Source organism: Rutidosis leptorrhynchoides, chromosome 1 (genome assembly GCF_046630445.1).
Source record: "Rutidosis leptorrhynchoides isolate AG116_Rl617_1_P2 chromosome 1, CSIRO_AGI_Rlap_v1, whole genome shotgun sequence".
Classification (NCBI taxonomy): Eukaryota; Viridiplantae; Streptophyta; class Magnoliopsida; order Asterales; family Asteraceae; genus Rutidosis; species Rutidosis leptorrhynchoides.
The window spans coordinates 447,977,990-447,990,110 of NC_092333.1; positions in this window are offsets into that span (position 1 = coordinate 447,977,990).

Genomic DNA, 12,121 nt, shown 5'->3' on the forward strand with positions numbered 1-12,121 from the left:
TGGCTACGAGTATATATAGATTATTATGAGATTTTGGAAATGGACCCATAAAGTCAATACCCCAAATGTCAAATACTTCACATACTTGGATGACATTTTGTGGCATTTTATCACGTTGACTTATTTTTCCGGTCCTTTGACATGCATCACAGGATTTGCAAAGAAGGTGTGCGTCTTTGTAAATTGTAGGCCAATAGAATCTAGCTTCATAAACTTTTCTTGCTGTTAGTTGAGGCCCATAATGCCCTCCTGTTGGTCCTGTGTGACAATGGTTTAAAATTTTACTAGCTTCATCTCCAAATACACATCGGCGTATTATTCCATCGGGACAACTTTTAAATAGATGTGGATCTTCCCAGAAATAGTGTTTTTTATCACTGAAGAATTTCTTTCGTCTTTGGTACGATAATCCTTTTTCAAGGAATCCACAAACTAAGTAGTTTGCATAGTCTGCAAACCATGGAATTTCATTATAATCTATCTTCAATAGATATTCATCAGGAAAGTTGTCTTGTATGGCCGATTCATTTAGAACTTCTAACTCAGGATTTTCAAGACGAGAAAGATGATCAGCGGCGAGATTTTCTGCTCCTCTTTTATCTCAGATTTCAATATCAAACTCTTGTAAGAGTAAGATCCAACGGATTAATCTTGGTTTAGCATCTTGTTTTGAAAATAGGTATCTAAGAGCAGAATGGTCGGTATAGACCACCGTTTTTGCTAAACGAGATATGATCGAAATTTGTCAAAAGCAAAGACAATAGCAAGGAGTTCTTTTTCAGTAGTTGTATAGTTCGTTTGTGCTCCTTGTAACGTCTTACTAGCATAATATATAGGCTGAAATCGTTTTTCAATCCTTTGTCCTAAAACGGCTCCCATTGCAAAATCACTTGCATCGCACATTAGTTCAAATGGTAGATTCCAATTTGGTGTTATCATGATCGGCGCATTAGTGAGTTTTTCTTTAAGAATATTAAAAGATTTGATACACTCATCTGAAAAGATGAATGGAGCATCCTTTTCTAGGAGTTTATTCATAGGAGTGGCAATTTTAGAAAAATCTTTTATGAAACGTCGGTAAAAACCGGCATGCCCTAGAAAACTCCTAACTCCTCTAACATTGGTGGGATGTGGAAGTTTAGCAATTACATCTACTTTAGCTCTATCCACTTCAATTCCTTCTTTTGAAATTTTATGTCCAAGAACGATGCCTTCTTTAACCATGAAATGGCATTTCTCCCAATTAAGTACTAGATTTGATTTTTCGCATCTAATTAGCATTCATTCCAGATTAACTAGACATGATTTAAATGTATCACCGAAGACTGAAAAGTCATCCATGAATACTTCCGTGCATTCTTCTATCATGTCGTGAAAAATCGCCATCATACACCTTTGAAAGGTTGCAGGGGCGTTGCAAAGTCCAAATGGCATGCGTTTGTAAGCAAAAGTACCATAAGGGCACGTGAATGTGGTTTTCTCTTAATCTTCGGGTGCTATTGGAATTTGAAAATATCCGGAAAATCCATCTAGAAAACAATAGTAACTATTTCCGGCTAATTTTTCCAACATTTGATCTATGAAAGGTAAGGGAAAGTGATCTTTTCTGGTGGCGTCATTTAATTTTCTATAATCAATACATACACGCCATCCTGTTACAGTCCTAGTAGGAATAAGCTCATTTTTTTCATTTGTAATGACAGTCATGCCACCCTTCTTAGGCACGCATTGAACTGGGCTTACCCATGGACTATCAGAAATTGGATATATCAAACCTGCATCTAGCAGTTTAATAATCTCTTTCTTAACTACATCTTGCATATTATGATTTAGTCTTCGTTGGCGTTGCACATATGTTTTATGACCTTCTTCCATAAGGATTTTATGTGTGCAATACGAAGGACTTATTCCTTTAATATCATGAATCTTCCATGCAATGGCTGGTTTATGAGCTTTCAACATAGAAATGAGTTGTGATTTCTCATTTTCAGTAAGAGAAGACGATATTATTACAGGTAATTCAGATTCACCATGTAAATAAGCGTATTCCAAATGGTTTGGAAGTGGTTTTAACTCTAATTTCGGAGGTTCTTCTATCGATGATTTATATCGATATCTGTCTTCTTCTTTTAGCATTTGAATTTCTTCTGTTGTTGGTTCATATCCATTAGCTATTAGTGTAGCTAACATTTCAGCTTCATCAATTGGTTCATTACCTTCTCCTAAAGAACATTCTCCTGTTCCTTGTAATTCTGGAAATTCTTCTAATAATTCTGCATGTGCATCTATTGTTTGAATATAATAACATGTATCATCTGCAGATTGTGGTTGTTGCATTGCTCTATCAACTGAAAAGGTAACACTCTCATCTTCTATACTTAGGGTCAATTTCTTACCGAACACGTCTATCATTGCTTTAGCGTATAGTGAATACGGCATTAGATTTATACTAGCACCTAAGTCTGCCAATGCTTCTATTGAACTAAGACTACCCAGAAAACATGGAATTGTGAAACTTCTTGGATCAGATAGTTTTTCTGGTATCTTATTCAACAGCACTACTGAACAATTAGCATTCATAGTAACAGCCGAGAGTTCTTCCATTTTCTTTCTATTTGAGATTAGATCATTCAAGAATTTAGCATATCTAGGCATTCCTGAAATCACATCAATGAAAGAAAGATTTACATTTATCTGTTTAAACATATCCAAGAATTTGGATTGCTCGGCTTCAAGTTTCTCTTTCTTCATTTTACTCGGATAAGGAAGTGGTGGTTGATATGGTTTAACATAAGGTTTATCCTTAACTGTGTTATCTTCATTAACCTTTTCAACTACCGGTTCTTTTTCCTTATCTTGATCAGAAGTTACAGGTATTTCCGGTGGTTTAAGTGTTGTACCACTTCTTGTGGTAATGGCTTTAGCTGTTTCATTCCCGGGGTTAGCATTTGTATCACTAGGTAGACTTCCCGGTTTTCTTTCACCTATTAACCTTGCTAGGTTACTCACTTCTTGTTCTAGATTTTGAATAGAAGCTTGTTGATTTCTAAATGCTTGAGCATTTTGTTCATTAGTTTGTTTCTGAGATGTGAAAAACTACGTTTGAGTTTCAACTAGCTTCGTCATCATATCTTCTAAATTCGGCTTTTTATCATCGATTTGTTGTGGTGGTTTGTTTTGAAAATTAGGTCGTTGCTGATTGTAAGTATTATTGGATACTTGTTGATTGCTAGGACCTTGTTGGTTGTTGTATGGAATATTTCGGTTATAATTTTGGTTTTGATTGTAAATCGGTCTTGGCGGTTGATAATTATTCTGATAATTATTTCCAGGCCTTTGGTTTATGTATGAAATATTCTCTCTTTGTTCCATTGTTAATTCAATACTGAGACAATCTTTTGTCAAATGTGGTCCTCCACACTGCTCACAACTAATTCGTATTGAGTGAATATCTTTAGTCATCTTTTCCATTCGTCTCTCCACATCATCTATCTTTACGAAAATGGAATCTAAGTCATGGCTAGAATCGGCTCTAGCTGCTTTAGATGATCTAACGATGTCATTTTCTTGGTGCCACTCATGTGAGTGGGAAGCAGTATTATCAATAATTTTGTAAGCGTCAGTTTCAGTTTTCTTCATAATAGAACCACCAGCTGCTATATCTATGTCTTTTCTTGTAGTGATGTCGCATCGTTGGTAGAATATTTGTACTATTTGACAGGTGTCTAAACCATGTTGCGGACATCCTCTTAACAACTTTCCATATCTTGTCCATGCCTCATATAGAGTTTCATTTGGTTTCTGTGTAAACGTAACAATTTCTGCTTGAAGTCTTACGGCTTTAGATGCAGGAAAGAATTGTTTAAGAAATTTGTCAACTAAAACATCCCATGTATCAATCGCCCCTTCAGGTAACGATTCCAACCAATCTTTGGCTTCTCCCTTTAAAGTCCAGGGAAATAACATGAGATATATCTGTTCATCCTCCACTTCTCGGATTTTAAATAGTGTGCAGATTTTATTAAAGGTACGTAGATGTTCATTTGGATCTTCCTTCGGCGCACCACTAAATTGGCATTGATTAGTCACCATGTGTAGAATTTGTCCTTTGATTTCATAATCTGGCGCATTAATGTCTGGATGAGTAATTGCGTGACCTTGGCCAGTGCGTTTAGCTCTCATTCGGTCTTCCATACTTAAAGGTTCCAGATTCTCCATAATTGAATTTGTTGAATCGGTATCACTAGATGATTCTGATTTAATGGTTCGTTCCTCAACAATCTCTGTTTGAATGATTGGTGGCTCCGGAGGAAAGTTTAGTGGTTCAGGATCTACGAACCGTTCCTGAATATTCTCCGGATTCTCAATTGTGAGGTCGGATTCAAAAAATGGATTATCGGAAATTTGAACTGAAGTACTTGGTCGACTGGATGACGATTCTAAAGAAAAATCAACGGCAGTGATATTTGCTAAATGTCTTGATCTAGTTACAGGTGGTGAACGTACAAAAGGTGGTGAACGTCTTGCTCGGTGCATTCACTGAATATCCTATTAGTTTTTAAAAGGAAAGAAACATTTTAATAAGTTATCCAATTAATAGACTTTTCTGATTTTGCCCACGTTTCGAATAGCCAAAAGATGCAGCAGAGGGGCAGGATTCGTTTGGTCTCAATATAATTGAGGACTGTTTGGCTCCAATAACCCGGTCCACGTACAAATCCAACTATTACTACGAACCAGAAAATTTTGATGTCTATCAATTTAACCAATTAAAATAAATTTTCGTAATTTTAAGAAAATTTAGATAAGAAGTAGAATAAAAATCTATGTCCTAAAACTAGAATAGCGAGAAATAAGAAAGAAAAAGAGTTCGTCAGAAAAAGATTGAAAAAGAAAAATGGTTGAAAAATAAAAGGTGACGGAAAAATAAAAGAAACTTATAAAACTTAAAAATACTTGACTAACCTAACCTTATTACTACAACTAACTTAAAATTATAATCGCAAATTGAAATTACTAATTGGAATGATAATTGGTACATAGTAAAAGGTGTCTAAAAATATTAAAGCTTATAGGAAAAACTATATCCCAAATGGAAATAACTTAAAAAGAAACTAAAACTTAAAAAGGCGTCGCAAAATTCTAAAGTACCTAAATCTTAGTCTAAAGAAAAAGCACTTAAGGAATTCTACGGCAAAGCCTAAAAATCTAGAAGTAAAAATAACTATGGCAAAATCTAAGTTTAAAACTAAATATGAGCTAAAAAAACAAATATTACGCTAAAACAATTAAAAAGGGACAAAATATAAAAATATACAAAAAGTTGTAAAAGGTACAATTTTTATAAAAATATTATTTTTATATTATTTATTTATTAAAACTACTAATTTTATAATTTAATTAAACTAATTAAACTAAATAATACAAATTAATTAAAACTTAAATTAACTACTAAATTAATTAATTATTTAACCCTAATACAATTTAGTTTCTGTCGTGTGTCAGGTCCCCTCCGCGAGTCGTGGTATTTAAAGCATCAAACCCCGCGAGTCGCGGGGTTCAGAAATTCAGATGACAGCTTACTTTAAATTCGACGCGTTTTTCTTTATTTATATTTTTTTTAATTTATGTTTTTAATTTTCTGTTTTAATAAAAGTATTTATATAATAAAAACTTATATCTAAATAGAAATATTTTATAATTTTATAAATAAAAATCTTAAAACTAGAATTATATATATATATATATATATATATATATATATATATATATATATATATATATATATATATATATATATATATATATATATATTATGTTTTTAAATAAAAACAAAATACTTAAATAAAACTTATGTTTTTATAAAATAAAAACAAAGAAACTTTATAAAACTTAAATATTTATCAAACTCCTAAAAATATTTATATTTTTGTTTTTCTTTTTATATTTTCGAATATTTAAAACGTTTTTTTACAAAAACGAATTTTAATTAAAGTAAACTAAAAATCTTTTTTTTTAATATATATTAGCGTTGCGCTTCCGGCGTTTAGAAAGTTCCCCGGCAGCGGCGCCAAAAATACTTGATGTCAAAGCTAAGGGGTATAAAATACTATTAAATTTTTGCAGGAAATACTATTAAATACGATACAATTTTACACAAGATATTTATTTATTTATAGAATGGATATACTTAAACCTTGCTACAACACTTATAGGCAGTGTACCTAATCGTACAGTAGTGTAGATTTTAGTAAGTCCGGTTCGTTCCACGGGGAATCTTTTTTAAACAAAGCTCAACGCTATATTAGTTTACTTTTATAAAAATACAAACATATATATAAGTAATATTATTATTATAAAGGGGGTTTTTACCGTTTAATGACCGGTTTGTCGATTTTAAAACTTTAGTCGCAGTTAAAACCAAATGTAAAATAATAAATAAATACAAGACTTAATTTTAAGCGTAAAGTAAATAACGATAATGAAATTGCGAATAATAAAAGTGCGATAAAATAAACTTGCGATAATTAAAAAGGACGATAATTAAAAGTGCAATTAAATAACAATAAATAAAAGTGCGATAATTAGAAGTGCAATTAAATATAAAATAAAGGAAATTAAATATGAAATAAAAGAATTATGCTTATTTAAACTTCCGTAATCATGATGTTTGACGTGTTGATTTTAGTTTTATGCCCATGGGTTAATTGTCCTTTGTCCTGGATTATTTAATATGTCCATCTGGTTTTTGTCCATAACAGTCCATCAGTCATAAATATAAAGTGCGAGTGTCCTCGTCAAATTATTCTTATACCCGAAGTTAAATATTCCAACTAATTGGGGATTTAAACTGTAACAAGATTTTAATACTTTGTTTAATAATTACACCAGGTTGTCGACTGAGTGTAACCCAAGGTTTTAATATTTTGTTATCATTTATACCAAGTGTCCTTTGTACATAATTTCACCCCTGTTTTAATTATTCTAGTAGCTATTAATCCATTCCCGAGTCCGGTTAAATGAACGATTATTCGTACATATAAATACCCCGCCTATCGTGTCCGATTGAGTGTATATGGTAATTTATAGGGACGCCCAATTGTAAATCTTTATATTAACATTAACAAACTATCATTTAGTTAAACAAATATAAAGCCCATTAATAGCTCATAGTCTAATTTCCACAAGTGTCGTTCTTTTGTCCAAACCTAAATTATGGTACAAAGCCCAATTACCCAATTTTAGTAATTAGCCCAACATCATGATTACTTCGTTTTAAATAAGCATATTAATAACTTAGCTACGAGACATTAATATAAAAAGGTTGAACATAACTTACAATGATTAAAAATAGCGTAGCGTTACACGGACAGAATTTCGACTTACACCCTTACAACATTCGCTAACATACCCTTATTATTAGGATTAAAATTAAAATTAAAATATAAATTATAAATATATATATTTTACGTATGAATGAGGAGAAGAAAAAGATGGTTTTTGCGATCAGAATTCGGTTGCTTTTATAGGGATTTTTGAAACTTGGGGCTCCGCGACTCGCGGCCTTTTTGGCCTTCAAACTCCGCGAGTCGCGGAGTTTGCAATTACAGCTCACTCTGGTTTGGAGTCTTTCTTGCCGACGGTTTTTATTATTTATTATAATATATAAATAATTATAAGAATTATTTAAATATTATATTATATTTATGTACATAGTTGACTTGTAATTTTTAGTCTGTTGCGTCGAGCGTTGAGAGTTGACTCTGGTCCCGGTTCCGGATTTTCGAACGTCCTTGCGTACAATTTTATATTTTGTACTTTGCGTTTTGAATCTTGTACTCTTGTAATTTCGAGACGTTTCTTATCAATAATTGGAACCTCTTTGATTGTCTTTTGTACTTTTGAGCTTTTTGGTCGTTTGCGTCTTCAATTCGTCAAATCTGTCTTTTGTCTTCACCTTTTATTATTTAAATGAATATCACTTGTAAATAGAACAATTGCAACTAAAAGCTTGTCTTTCTTGAGGAATAATGCTATGAAATATATGTTCGTTTTTAGCATTATCAACAAGTGATTTCATGTTCTAATTCGAATTAAAATCAGTAATTTTCTTAGTTTTTATGTCAAAGTGGGTTTTGAATCAAAAAGTGATATGAATGTGTTGTTTATGTCAAATTGATGTTAGAATACATTTGTATATGAGTTATATATGTTTCCTAAGTGATTTGTAGTGTCAAAATAGTGCAAAAACGAGATTTGGGGCTCAAAATCACGAAAACAGCGACCTGATGCTGATGAACAGCTCCTGCACAGTTGCAGGATGCATCCGTATGGTTACAGGGTGTATCCGGACCATTTATGATGCAACCGGGCGGTTGCAGGTGCTCCCGCGCGGTTGCAGTCTGGCAGCTTTTTGAAAAACTTGTTTTGGCCGTAACTTTCAAACCGTAACTCCATTTTTTACGAATAAACTACCGTTGGAAACGTAATGAGATTTACTTTCTAATGGTGAAGTTTTGAAATACTGAATCAAACTTTAATTTGGGTCAAAATGATGGGATAGCGCGTATGCCTCGTTCTATATGCGTGGGATAGTTGCAATTGGATGGGAAACCATGTAAATTTGTCATATATGAATATTAGTCTATATGATGTTGTTTAGAGTATGAATTGATGATATTATTGGTTTGATATGTACTAACTTGAGATATGGTATTCTCAGGTAATAAGGGAACGGAGAAGGCTCAGTAATATAAGACTTCTGAGCTATTGCTGTTTATCAGGTGAGTGGGACTATCTTAACTGTTGTATGTATGTAGTAGTGGGTTATGCTACTATTGTCCTACCATGTTATACCTAATGAGTTACCATATGATGTTTATGCTTATGTGATGATTATGTGCACTTGGGTATTATCGGTTATGATGTCTAGTCGGTAATCAGCTTTGGGTATAAAGTTGAGCATAAGGTTAACCTTGCTGTCAAGTTGAGTTCAAGAGTTACTATTCGTGTAGTATAGCTTGAATTATGTATCCCCTGCGTCCGGATTACTATGCGAGGGAGACAGTAACAGGAACTTTCGGTAAACTCTAGCTCAATCTACTAGTAGTTAGTGGCTCGTACAAGCCGCCAAGCCTAGTGCTACCATTCTGGTTTACCTTGTTGATGCTATGTCATTGTGCTTTGCTTGATGTTAGATACCTATGACTGTTAGGATAATTTCATTCACTTAGCTTTATGCTAACCCCACACAGTTTCTCCCTTGCAGGTTAAGTTTTGCATGCTATAGTTTTGGGAGTGGTTACTTTTGGATATGTTTGATAGGCTACACTCTGATGTCTGTATTTTGATACTATTAAGTTATGGTTTTGTAATAACGTAACACCTGGTTACTGTAATAACTGTGCTTTGGGTTATTACTTAAATATGTTTGTAAGTATAATATATGTTTATGTTTCCGCTGTGATTTAAAAAAAAAAATGTACGATGTTACATTCCTAATGTTCCTGATCCTTTGCCGGAGGGTGTGGCTAAACTGATTGTTGAAAATGCTGATGGAAAATTTGAGGAGGCTAAGATCGTTGTGGTCGGCTTGAAGGTTGATTCGTTGAATGATGTTTGCAAGAAGGAAGATGCAACTGTTGATGAGATTTTAAATGTTCTTTTTTGAACTATTTGATTGTGAAAACAATGATCTATAATAATTATGAATACTTTATGATTTTCCTACATATACATGTATTTCAGTTGTCTTCCTTACATCCTATTTATTAAATATGTTTGTACTAAAAGATTTTGGATGAGCATTTATATTTGTTCTAAATATTTTGTTGCAGTCCATCTTGCATCTAGCATCAAGGATTTGTTTCTGAAGTAATCTTTTGCTAAGTGTTTTATGAACAATTACTAAGTTGTATAACTTAATTTTATTATGTTCCTCATTGATTGAATACATTTTGTGTTCAAATAATTATGATAATTTTATTTGATTAATTGTCTTTATTTTCTCTGTGTTGCATTTTGCGCTCATGCGTTGTGCTGCTTATAATAATAAATTGTACTTTGATTTTTATACCAAAACTTTATTTGATATTTTTAAATGAATTTACGTTCATGAAGTAAACCGTTATATCTTTGTCATGACAATTTATAGAGATGAACTTATGTTTCGGTGCTTCTAGCGAAGTCTATTCTTACGCTAGCCGATCCTATGTACCTTATCTATCGGCACAAAGGCTTCTATCATCTGAAGCAACAATATTTTCCTTATCTGGGTAGGATAATATGAATGATATGTTCTACATTCTTCACATGCAACACTTTGTTAAAAAAATGAAAACATCATTGACAATATTTGACGCACTTGTACAAGATCTGTTTTAATTTTAACACGGTTAGAGTGATCAATTCTATCCAGAGAACTACATAAATCTTGCTTTATGCTTATTTCATTATTACTGTTATATTCATGCTAGTTGTTTGTTTTTCTTGTTGCTGACATTGACGGTTTCTCTATTTTTGAACATATTGCAATTTAATTTTGATTCCCAAAAAAACCCTTGTGCTTCTATCCCACTGAATAGTTGCTCCTGCGTTCTGAACATTCACCATGTTCTTCACGAATAACGGACCTTTCGAGTAAACAACTGCTACACCATTTAAGATGGGGAAACGTAGCTCAGCATGTGGCGTGGAAGTAATAGCTCCAAACTTTCTCAACGATCATCTTCCCAACAACGCATTAAATCATGATGTTCCAGTCAAAATTGTGTAATCAACAATTTCTGTTCGAATAAGAGGGTACGTGTCAAACACTATGATATGGCCAAAACGGACGGTTTATTTTTGCGGTGTCGTTAGGTTACAACACGTCAGAATCAACCACCAAGAGGGGGTACTGTTTTAAATTTATATTTAGCGGGGCCTATATCGTACAACTCCTCATTATGAGTAAGGGAAGTATGACCTAGAGTCGTATTTTTAAAATATCAGTAGAATCGAACCTATATTAAAGCTTAAGATAGTTATGAGGGAGTAGTGGTTACCTAATTTTGGGCTTTTCTAGTTTATAAGACAGATAAAGTAAATGCGATAAAATTCGTAATTTAGATAAGGTTAAAACAAGTACATACTATGATTTCATCAGTTATTCTGCCGAGATTATGGATTGCTGGCTCATGAATAGGCAGAGGCCTTATATTCATTACACTGGTCCTAAACGCCCCTGTCGAAAAACATGTCACTGGGTAATGCGATAGGCTTGAAGATTCTGAATAGACAGCAACGTCCCTTACCCCCAACGCCCGTGCAGTCTGACTACAAGCATACACGTTCAGACGGCTCATCCAATTGAGCGACCCGGTTAGGTGACGTTTTAGCATTCCACAAAGGTCTAAACTTTCTTAAGCATAATAGAATACAGGGTTTACCATATTCGAGAGACGTGATGTGTTTCAATGCGTTCGTTAATGATTGGTTTTAAAAGATAGTTAGGCCCTTAAAAAGAGTTCAACCATAAAGAACACCATGGCCAAGTCAGGTTGACTTCCATGAATACATTCGGTTATCCTAACGGTCTAATCCTTTATGTGTTTAAACAAACAGTTCCTTAATTAACTAAGAATCCCTCAAGCGGGGTGCAATGCTTGAGACCGCGTTATGGTGCAGTGTACTAATCAACACTGACCGTGTTTCATGGCCTTACTTAGCAGAGGTACAGTTTACAACAACCGTTGTGCTTAAGCATTCTCGTACGAAGTTTATATGCTTGGTGACTACACTAGCATGGTCTAGGATCGATAATGTACTAAGGGTCTAGTCAGATGTTTCACTATGAAAGAGTCCTCAGTCGGAATCCAAAGCTTGATAGACTTACTACAACCGGTGTGCCTCAGTTGATCTTACGTTGTATTCGATAGACTTCTCTTACCAAAGGGTGACACAGATAGTATTACATCCGTGTTACATCCGTTCCACATCGGTTGGAGAGGGGAACGAAGCATGCCTTATAAGGGTGTGGAGACCTTTTCTAGCATGACGCGTTTTGGGACCACAAGCGCATCAGATCTCATGAGAACTCTGCAGTTAAGCGTGCTCAGGTGAGAGCACTACCAGGATGGGT